We start from the raw sequence: 10231 nt of genomic DNA, 5'->3' as shown, positions 1-10231 counted from the left end.
GACGGTGTTCTAATCCGCCGCTGGTGTAGTCTCCAGGCCCCGAGGTTCTGAGTCCTTCCCCACGGTGGCACGGGGCGGGCCGTGCGGGCTAATCCCGTATGTAAATGACAGCCAATGGAGGGTGGTGTTGCGCGGGGCTGGGATTAGGGCCGGGGCGAATGGCTGGCAATCTTACTGGGATTACAGAACAAAGAGAGAACCTCCCAGAGCCCGGGCTCGGCTTCGCGCTCGCTCCGCGCCCCGCCCTCCGCCGCAGCCCGCGCCGGGGGTGGGGGCCCCGCGCAGCCCCCGGCCGGCCGCCCGCACCGCGTCCGCCCTCCTTCCCTCCCTCCCTCCACTGATCCTGTTCCCCGTTCCCGGATTATTAACTCAGCAACCAGAGGCGACTGGATCCACCGAGTCCTGGCCGCCGGGCCGGGGCCGGGGCGCCCGGAGCGCTTGGGGATCCTGCAAGGTAAAAAAGGAGAAAGTTTGGCTGGGGGTGGGGTGGGAGTGGGGGATGGGGTGGGGGATGATGGAGAGGGGGTGCTCTGGAGCGTGCCGTGGCCTTGAGCCCTTATTTGTACACCCCCCCTTCAGTGTGTTGTGTGCATGCGAGGTCCCTTCCCCTCCCCTCCCCCTCCAGGTGTCTCAATTCTAAGGCCCGCCTTTTGGGGTGTGTGTGCACGTGATCGGGATTATAATTCGAGTTTGGAGGGGGATGGGTTGGGATGGTCAGCTTCTCCCCTCCGGATACCTGCTGGAATCGGGGAGAGCTGCCACCCCTCTCACCCTCGCGTTCCCTGGAGGTAGAGAGAGAGGCGTCCCACTGGCCTGGAGCCCAGCAGGCCTGGATACAGTTGGGCGAATGAGGTCAGTGGTGCTGCCCTGCCGTGGGAGGCTGGTGGAGGGGGCGTCGGAAAGAAGGTGTCCTCCTGCCCCCGTTTCCCTCTGCTGTCTGCTAACGCTCGAGCCGCGTCCGCACTCTGCCCCAGAGCGGTGGTTTCTTTTTTTTGGGGAGGGGGGGGTCAGCCTGTAAAGGAGCCGGCTTACGGGGTGGGAGCCAGACCTCTTCGGTTTGTTGGGGGTGAGGGTGAAGAGGCAGGGTGGCAGTTAAGAGGGGCGCAGAGGGTGCCGAGGAACAAGTTGGGGGAGCCTCGGCTGTGGGTGGTCTCTGAGTTCTTGAAGAGGAGGGGGAGGGGCCGAAGGGCTCCTCGAGTCTATCCGGAGTCTCCAGGAGCGATCTCGTGGCCGGTGTGACAGCCAGCTTTGCAGCCGGGCAGGGGCCCGGAGGGCGACCTTTCCCTGGCCTAGGCCCCGGGGAGGCCGGGGGACCGTGGCGCTCCGAGTTCGGCTGCCCTGTCAGGAGGCTAGCGGAGCTCCGGCCCGGCATCTGGTCTGGCCACCCGGTTTCCCGGGAGTAGACGAGAGGCGCTAGTTCCTGCGTCCCCATCCTGGTGGAGTGAAAGAACTCGGCTCTGGGCTCAGCGACGAGAGCGTGTATCTGGAATGTGGGGTGTGATGGCTGGGCTTCCGCAGCTTTTTAGAGGAGTGGGGATTGATAGGGGGGGCTTCTCCCACGGCTCAGAGTGCAGAGCGCCTCCTGGGCCTTGGGTGGTCAGCCCTTCCGTGTTGCTCTGCTGTGGCCCTCAAGTCTCTGGCCTTGGGAGGTGCCTTGATCCGTTCATTTATTTTAGCAGCGTCATTCCCAGAGGGAAAGGGCACCGGCATCGATTATTTATTCTATTTGGAGTAAGAGGAAGTGGTAGGAGGCTGGCAGTAGCGGCCGGGAGGGGCTGGGCAGTGGGGCATCAGCATGGGGTGCCCAGTGTGGTCCGCTGTCTCTCCATCCTAAGTCACCTGTTTAGGGATCCAAGAGTGTTTGAGCTTGAATTTGGCCTTTTCAGAGGTTCTACCAGCTAGAAACAGGCCTAGCATGGAGGGGAGGGGGGGTGTCAGAACCCACTAGCCAGCTTCTGGGTTGTGGAAGGCTGTACTGCATCTCATTCCATAGCCAGCTCTGAGGATGACCTAGAAATTGCCAGTTCCAACGCCAAGGGTCCCAGTGGATCCCAGCCAGGCAAACAAGGAATGATTGGATCTCTGCAGCGCTGCTTGTCTGGTCGTTGGACCTGAGAGTTTGGGCTTGGGGACAGCATTTGGGGGGGGGGCATGCCTAATTTATTTAAGTGCTTTGTTGTCTAGATCAGGGGAGAGGGGTCATTTATTTCCAGTATGCTAGTGCCACTTTTGTTATAATTTAAGGCAGGCTCCCAGGAGCCTAAGCCAGCCTCTGACACGAGGCAGTCTAGGGCCTGGTACTTGGAAATAGTCCGAAAAGCAGACATAATAATAGAGGTCTCGGAGGCAGCTGCTCAATTGCTGCATGTGCAGAGATCGGGGCGTGCGCTCTTGGGTAATAGCTGGGTTTTTGGAGACCCCAGTTGAGCTTCCCTGGTGGGAAGGTTCAGGGTATTCATCATGTCTTGAGCGTGACCTCGGGACTGCAGACAACCTCTCCTGGCCTGGACCCTGAATTTTTTTTCTCACTTTGGCCCATCTGCGACGCCCTGGCAGCACTCATGGTCTCCTGTCCACTGGCTAAGGGAGGGAACGTGTGAGCGTGTGTAGAATTTTCCTCTTTTCTTTCAAACTTCAAGACCTGGCTAGTTATGCCTTGTCCCAGAGCCTGTCACATCTGTGTTTCCAGACTGTCCTGGCTTTCTCCTCTCCTTATCTCACTTGGCTGTTTGAGTGTGTCCCTTTGACTGCACTAGGTATAAATAGGGATGGAGCTTGCTGCTCACTTGCTGAGTGACTGCATGTTGGAATGAATGAGTGAATGAATGAATAGAATCCTCTTAATTTTGTGTGTGTGTATGTCTATGTCTATGTGTGTCTGTAGGCCGAGACATACCCTAGGCTAAACTAGGTACTTATTCTATAGTTCAGATTGACCTGCAACTCAGGGTAATCCTCCTGCCTCAGTCTCCCAAATGCTGGGATTACATCTTTCATTCCCGGTTCTTAAAGGACACCTGTCAGTTACACCAACCTATTTATCCCCCTAACCATAAGCCTAGTACCGTACACATTCCTCAGTGTGATTCTCCCTGCACCCCTCTGTTCAGACGCTTTAGTATGTGTGTGGCAAGCGGCCAATGACGAAAGCCAGCTGCCTGGGGCCTGCAGAAACCTTGACAGACACTTGAAAAGCAAGACTTGTGGGGGTTAATTCAGAAGCTCCAGAAAACAGAGCAGGATCCTGGCTGAGGGCTCAGACCTCACACTGTGGTGTTTTTTATTTTATTAAGTAGGGTCTTGCTATGTGACCCAGGTTGTTCTTGAACTCATGATCCTCCTGCCTCAGCCCTCCCAAGTACTAGGATTGCAGGCAGGTGCTTGGCCTGAGTTCAGATTGCATAAAGGCACTCCCAAATAAAGAGAGATGGAGACATGTACCATTCAGAGAGTAGAGGAATCCCAACAGAGCCTTAGAGGGAAGGTAAGTGTAGAGGAATTGTAATCCAGCAACATGGCTCCTCTGACAAGGGATAAAATCCAAAGACTTAGGTCTATGTGATCTGGCTGGAATACAGACATACCCTTAGTACACAGCTTTAACCCCTCTGGCTGGAATTGGGTACACACCTTTCATCCCAAACAATAACATCTAACTGAGGGACAGACAAAGTGACGAATCAGAGAAAGATCTGACAGAAGGAGTCAGAGAGCTGATACACTCAACTCTCATGAGAGCAGACAGGAAAGGGAACGCATTTAAGAGCAGTGCAGAAAGAGCAAGGGAGTTGGTGGAGATAGGACGGTTGGAGTTTGGGAGAATAGTACAGTTTAGTGCAGCTGAGTGCGGAATTCAGAGACAGTTTTTCAGAAGAGAGCAGTTCAGGGAGAAACGGAAAGGAGCCGGTCTGAATCAGTCGGTCACAGGATCGCCTGGGACAGATTTTACATTACGCTTCCTAGCAGCAGCTACCGAGGGTGGACAGGAGCAGCATGGGAAGCTGGGGGCCCGGGTTCCTCGTGCAGCTCAGCTCCTGCCATGCCCAATGACTCAAGAGGAACCTTTGCCCCTGCGTCTGCACCTAGCTTGGGTTGTCCCTCTATAAGGACTGAGCTGATACAGTCTGCGATTGGGTGCTGACCTGGTTTCAGACACAGTACCCCAGGTGACGGTTATGGGAGTCAGAGTGCTGGCTCATCGGAGGTGCCTTTAGGTTTTCTTCTGTGGATGGACTTTACCCCCCTGTGGGTGTGGGATGACTCATGGAGTGTTCAGGACAAGGGCTGTAGGATTCTCATAACAAACACCTTTCTTCCTGACCCTGAGCGGAGCCTGGTTGACCTGCAGCTATTTGCAGGTCCACCTGTCTCCCTCCTTTAGGACCACCTGCTGCTGAGGTCCAGATTTAGCTAATAAAAATAAGGACGCCTGGATAAATTTGGACTGCAGATAAGTAAGGGATGACGCAGTTCTGCTGAGAACTACTGTTCATTTATAGAGCACCCCAAACTGAAGATCCTAGGGTTTATCTGCTAAGCCCTGTAGTTTTGTCTTGTAGGGAACTGAGGGCATGGGAGCAGAAGAAGGGGCTGGGGTCAGGGCTCACCTTAAGGCTCCAGGGAGAGTTAGAGCCAGCTCCTGATGTACAGTTCTCTTAACTTTGTCTGTGTCTGGGTGTGTGTGTGTGTGTGTGTGTGTGTGTGTGTGTGTGTGTCTGCCTGTCTGTCCGGGTATATCTGTGTGTGTGTGTATGTGCATGCGTCTTTCTGTCTGTCAGGGTGTATCTGTATGTCTGTCTTCCCCGGGTGTATCTGTGTGTGTGTGTATGAGAGAGAGAGAGAGAGAGACAAAGATAGAGACAGACAGACATAGAGAGAGACACACAGAGAATAGGCCAGGGGTTAGCCTTGGGTATTTTGTTTCTGAGGAGCTGTCTGCCTTCTGTTGTTTTTCACCCTGGTTTTGTTCAAATTTATTTTTAAATGTGTGTGAGTGTGGGCATGTGGAAGACAGAGGTGACTGATCTGGAACTGGAGGGGCAGATGGTTGGGACCCACCTGCCATGGGTGCTGGGAAGCAAACTTGGGTCTCCTGTGAGCTCTTAGGCACTGAGCCATTTCTCCAGCCTCCACCTTGAGTTTTGAGACAGGATCCCTCATTGGCCGAGAGCTGGCCGAGTATCCAGAGAGCCCCAGGGATTTGCCTGGGTCTGTCTCCCCGAGCGCCACCACCCCAGCTTTACTCACTGCTGTGTATGTCACCCACATGTGCACTAAGGTGGTTGTGTACCGTTCAGAGGACGACTTCAGGACTTGGTTCTCTCCTTCCACCGTGTGGGTCCCGGGGATGGGACTCGGGCCGTCGGCTCTGGTGGCGAGCAGCATTCCTGAGCCATCGCACCGACTCTTCAGCCTTTGCTTTTTATTCCTGTGGGCTCTGGGGATTGGCTTTAGGTCCCCATGTCTGTGCTGCAAACTTTACAAACTTGCATGTGTGAGCATCACGGCTTGCATGTGGAGGTCAGAGGACAGGACTCCGTGCCCTCCTCCCACCCTGTCGGTTTGTAAGATTGGTTGAACTTGATTGAACCTCAGTCTGGTGGCAAGCGCTTAAACCTGGAGTCATTCTACCCGGTGTTTTTTAACTTCTTTCGTGGCGTTTACAGTTTACTTCACTCAGGGACCTAATGGCCTCCATCTCCAGAGGTCTGGGCAACAGGAGGGTTAGGACTGTCAGGTCTCAGTGTGAGAACCTCTTGTTTTGGTGTCTATGTTTGGAAGGCAGAGACAGGAGGATCTCTATAAGTTCAAGGCCCAGACTGATCTATGCCGAGTTCCCTGTCAGCCAGGGCTACACAGTGAGACCCTGCCTTAAAGATTTGTAAAGCTAAAACTGAGCACTAGGAAACAGTTTCTCTGCTGTCCCTGTTTCAGTGTCAAGATGGGAGGCTTGCGTCTCTTCCCATGGTGGTCACAGGCTGGGGAGAAAGACTGCCTCCCGGGGGCGACAGGAAATGAGTACAGCAAATGTATCTTGGCCCGTTATGGCGATAGCTGAATACTGCAGACTGGGAAGAGTTCACAAGTGGAGATTTCTTTAGTTTATGCTTCTTAGGGCACAAGATTAAGGGGCCCACATCTGGCAAGATTTCTTTCTTTTTTTTTTTTTCTTTTTTTTTTTTTTGAGACAGGGTATAGCTCTGGCTGGCCTGGAACTTGCTATGTATACCAGGCTGGTCTTGAACTCTCAGAGCGCTGTTTGCCTCTGTCTCCCAAGGGCTAAGGTTCACCACCCCTCACTGTGGGAGCCTCTGGTGGGGCCACTGTGATATGGGTTTGAGGCATTCAGAACAAGGGCAAATTTGAGTCTCTTCCTCTTATCAAAAGCGTTTGTTTATTTATTATTAATTTTTTGTTTTGTGCGTATGAGTGCTTTGCATGCATGCTGGTTTGTGTACCTGCTGCATGCCTGGTGCCTGGCCAGGTCAGAAGACGTTGTCATCCCCTAGCCCTGAGTTACAGACAGTTTGGAGCCACCATGTAAGTGCTGAGAACCGACCCTGCTCCTTTGCAAGATAAGTGTGAATCAGAAGCCATCTTACTAGCCCCAAGATTTCATTTTATTATCGTGTGTATATGTGTTTATGTGAATGTGGTTTGTGTGTGTTTAGATGTCAGTAGAGGGTATCAGATTCCCTAGAGCTGGACTTACAGGTGGTTGTGAGCTGCCAGATATGGATGCTGGGAACCACACTCAGGTCCTTTGCAAGAGCAGTAAGTGATTTTAATCAGAATCATCCTTCCACCCCATCTCTTCCCTTTCGTAAAAACCTACCAATGCCACCCATGGTGGCTTCATCCTCATGACCTCATTTAACTCAGTACCCTCATTTAAGTCCCATTTCTTACCACTTCATAATGAGGGTAAGTACCTTGTCTCTTCTGTTCTGTTCTGGTCTGTTCTCTCCCTCTCCTCCTTTTCTTTTCTTTTTTTCGATCTCCCTCCTCCACCCCCAGACAGAGTTTCATTATGTAGCCTTGGCTGTCTTGGAACTCACTCAGTAGACCAGAGTGGTCTCAACTGTCTGGACAGTTTGCTTCTTTTTATTTTATTTTATTGGTTTTTGACACTGGGTTTCTCTGTGTATCACTGGCTGTCCTGGAGCTTGCTCTGTAGACCAGGCTGTCCTCAAACTCACAGATCTGTTTGCCTCTGCCTTCTGAGTGCTGGGATTAAAGACCTGCTCCACCATCACCAGACCAATTTGTTTGTTATAAAACACAGATAGGGCTGGTGTTGTTTTTAGCAAAATCTCAATTGTTTGATTTTTACCAGTGGAAACTTGGGAGCCAGATGCTGGAATGAAAGCCTCCTAGCTCAGAGAGGCAGAGAAAGCACCCAGTTGACCGTCCTCCTCAGCTAATGCCCCAAAGGAATGCCCATCTCCCATGCCAGCCCAAACAACTTCCTTCAAACTGAATGTCCCTCCTTTCTACTTCCTTTGTGTCTCTCTCTGTCCTCCTGACTTCCTCTTCCTCTCTGTGTCTTTTTTTTTTTTTTTCTTAATAATCCTATGTTCACTTCCTGTCAACTGGTTGCTTGCTCCACTTCTTGACCTATGGTTGATTTTAATTCTGTTTACAATATTCAGGCAGAAAAATCTTGGTTTAAAGGTGTGTGCTAAGGCTGAGCCACACCACAACTAAAAACAGATTTTTTTTTTCTTCAGTAAATAACACAATCTTGGAGTTGACAGTGTGATCAAATATCCTGCAACAGGCTGGTGAGATGGCTCAGTGGGTAGAAATACTCACTTCCTGTACAGGCTTGATGACCTGAATTTAAGGTTTGGAACCCAGATGGAGGAAGGAGGGAGCAACCCTTGGAAGCTGTCCTCTGACCTCCACATGTGTGCCATGGCACATGTGTGCCCGACACATCCATTACACACAGGTGCGCCAATAATAAAAATAAAATCAATTTAAAACGTGGACAGTGTTTTTGATCTTTTTGTTGGCAGAATAACCCCAGGAGGGAGTTGGGTTACATGTGGTAGCATTGACCTGTAATCCCAGCACTTGAAACATTGCAGCAGGAGGATTATGAGTCCGAGGCCAAGCCTGGGATACATAGCAAAACTGTCTCAAAAATCAAACACCCCTGTGGGATTGTGGCCGGGAGAGCTGGCTCAGCTGTTAAAAGCACTTGCTGTCCTTGCAGAATCAAGCTTGATTCTCAGTCAGCTCTCGAATACCTGACGTTCTAGTCCCAGCGTATCCGGTGCCTTTTTCCAGCCACCGTGGGCTCCCGCACACATGTTGCACGTACACATAAAAATAATAAATAAATACTAAGATAAAAAAGTTCTGTCTCTCATCTTAACGTTCCTAGAGCCTCACATAGGTGGGATGACGGAGTGTCTTGGCCTTAGAGACCAGTTTCTTCTACTCTGTGTTGTCCTTGGCGTGGCGTGGACCAGGAATACATCCTTTTGCTCTCATCCTCGTCACCTTCATTGAAACAATGGCCTCACATTTGCTAGGCAGACACTGTGCTCCTGATTCTCGTGCCCAGTGCCTCACTGGGGGATTCTAGGCTAGTGCTCTACTCCTGAGCCGTGCCTACTGCACCTTATTGGGAGATTCTAGGCAGGCATTCTACAGTTCATCTAAATCCCTAACCTTTCTATTTGAGGCAGGGTCTCTGTGTAGCCCGGGTTAGCCTACGATTCATTTTGTAAAGTAGACAAGTCTCAAACTCTTATCCTCCTGCGTCAGCCTCCCACGTGCTGGTGTTCCGCATCAGGCCTGGCTCCTGTCAGTCACTTGGATAGGACCCTGTGTCGTGGTTGTGCCATATGCACACATCCATCCCCAGCTACATCTGAGTGGCAATCCAGCATTCCCAAATAACTTGTGTCCTCAGTGCGAGACTATCCAAAACAGGGTAGCCTCTTTCACCTTGTAGGCACAGGAGCATCTTCCCTGCCCCCTTCAGGAGCTGACCCTGGGCCAGAAGTACACCCACTTCTGGTCTCAGGAGCTGGAATTTCATCCTGCGTTTCTGGTGACTCACAGAGCGAGCCCCTGCGATGAAATTACACCTTCCTGCTGCTGCCCTCGGGGGCCGCTGGTCCTGGATCCTCTGCAGCCCAGGTGGGCTCCGGAACAGTCTGTGCTGTGGGGCCAGGACAGCCGATGTTGGGATAGTGCCAGACAGGGAGCCGTCTGCTGGGTGACGTCATGTCCATCTCTTATGTTCCCCTTGCACCAGGAGTCAGCGGGAGTTGGGGTGGGGAGGTCCCCGGGGTACATGTCAACAACTGTAGTGGCTTTGTTTGGTGTGGAAATTCCAAGTCTCTTTTGTGGGTAGGGAAGCAGGATGGGAGAAGAGCGGTGTGGCCCGACTTATGCGAGACAGAATCAAGCCGGATTACCTTGGGTGGTGTGTGTTGAGTGTGTGTGTGAGTGTGATGAAGCTTCCCTCCTCCCTCTTTCTTCTCCCTTCCCTCTCTTGAGACAGGGTCTCAAGTTGCCCTCTAACTCAGTATTTAGCTACAAACGACCTTGAAATTTCTCCCCTCTTGCCTCCACTTCTCACGCGCTGGGCTTGCAGGCTTTTACCCCCATGCCTGGCCTAGGCAGCACTGAGGCCTGAGCAGTGTTTGTGTCTGCTAGGCAAACACTCTACAGCTGAGCCTGCGCCTCTCTCTCTTTCCTTCCTTTTTGTGTGTGTGACTCTGTGTGTGTGTGTGCATGTGCCACAGTGCATATGTGGTGGTCAGGGGGCAGTTTTCAGAATTCTGCTCTCTCCTTCCACTGTGTGGATTCTGGGGGTTCAAACTCAGGATGTCGGGTGAGGTGGCGAGTGCCCTTACCTGCCTGAGCCATCATGCCTGTCTATTATTATTATTGTTGTTGTTTCCAGACTGGGTTTCTCTGTGTAGCCTGGACTGGCCTGGACTCACTTTGTAGACCAGGCTGGCCTCAAACTCAGAGATCCGCCTGCCTCTGCCTCCAAGATTGCTGGGATTTCAGGCGTGCGCCACCACCCCTGGCTTGCCCGTCCATTTTTGAGATGACATCTTGTATAGCTCAAGTTGTCTTGAAGTCTTAGTCTTTCTGTCCCAGCTTCCTGAGTGCTGGGGTTGCAAGCGTACACTGCCACTTGTGGCACAGATGTGTCCTTCCTTCCTTCCTTCCTTCCTTCCTTCCTTCCTTCCTTCCTTCC

General features: G+C 52.1%; 1 protein-coding gene across 9 annotated transcripts in view; it reads left to right on the top strand.

The window, feature by feature from the left end:
* The first annotated feature begins 249 nt into the window (after window positions 1-249).
* Window positions 250-10231, top strand: part of Gtf2ird1 (GTF2I repeat domain containing 1) — an 86873-nt gene continuing 76891 nt past the window's right edge. For 8 of the 9 annotated variants that reach the window (XM_055605700.1, XM_055605699.1, XM_055605695.1 and 5 more), the window contains exon 1: window positions 668-852. The gene's annotated coding sequence lies outside the window, so the exon portion shown is untranslated. Of the gene's footprint in view, window positions 455-667; window positions 853-10231 lie in introns of those variants that run through there. The other variant, XM_055605692.1, reaches the window with a different exon arrangement.

The sequence above is a fragment of the Psammomys obesus genome, unplaced genomic scaffold, assembly GCF_907164565.1.
Source record: "Psammomys obesus unplaced genomic scaffold, mPsaObe1.curated_primary_1811, whole genome shotgun sequence".
Lineage (NCBI taxonomy): Eukaryota > Metazoa > Chordata > Mammalia > Rodentia > Muridae > Psammomys > Psammomys obesus.
This window is presented reverse-complemented; position numbering and strand designations above follow the sequence as displayed.